Genomic DNA, 675 nt, shown 5'->3' with positions numbered 1-675 from the left:
ATACATGTACAAACGAACATCTTTGAGGAAGGAATCCCCATTTGAATGATTCACGATGATATTTTTATTCATACTGAAAACTGAAACTTACAAAGTTATTCTTTTGACAAATTATAGGAACTGGATGAGACTTTGTAATACCGTTTCAATTGACATAGACCCACGTTCTCTAGTAAAATGAAAATAAGGATGAGACATTAGTAATAGTCGAGATAGCTCAGTCGGTAGAGCAGAGGACTGAAAATCCTCGTGTCACCAGTTCAAATCTGGTTCCTGACACAAGATTAATTTGTATGAGTCTTTATTATTTTATTATTCTAGTAATTAATTGATTAATTGATAATTCATATGAATTATGAATACATATTCATTAAGACTCTAGCTAGATAATAATTATACATCTCAGTCTTTAGAGATAGACCCCTTTTTTTTAGAGTGGTAAAGAGTTTATTATACAAAGTGTGTATAGGGTATGTATCCAAATATATTGAATTGAGGATACAGAAATGATAAAATCGTTTTTGATTGGAACGAGTATGAGCCTTCATATAGATTATTAGATTATAACTATATAAATATAGATTCTAACTATAGAAGATGAAAGAAGATATACAAGAAATCAAAGACAAAGAGGAGAAAACACTTTTTCGAGACAGGAATCGGCATCTATCTAAT

General features: G+C 30.1%; 1 non-coding gene across 1 annotated transcript; it reads left to right on the top strand.

Annotated features, from left to right (window-relative positions):
* The first annotated feature begins 206 nt into the window (after positions 1 to 206).
* Positions 207 to 279, top strand: TRNAF-GAA (transfer RNA phenylalanine (anticodon GAA)). Its single transcript has one exon. It is a non-coding gene; the product is annotated as a tRNA-Phe (tRNA).
* Positions 280 to 675: the final 396 nt, after the last annotated feature.

Source organism: Rutidosis leptorrhynchoides, chromosome 6 (genome assembly GCF_046630445.1).
Source record: "Rutidosis leptorrhynchoides isolate AG116_Rl617_1_P2 chromosome 6, CSIRO_AGI_Rlap_v1, whole genome shotgun sequence".
Lineage (NCBI taxonomy): Eukaryota > Viridiplantae > Streptophyta > Magnoliopsida > Asterales > Asteraceae > Rutidosis > Rutidosis leptorrhynchoides.
The sequence above is the reverse complement of the archived record's forward strand: the minus strand, read 5'-3'. Positions and strand labels throughout refer to the sequence as shown.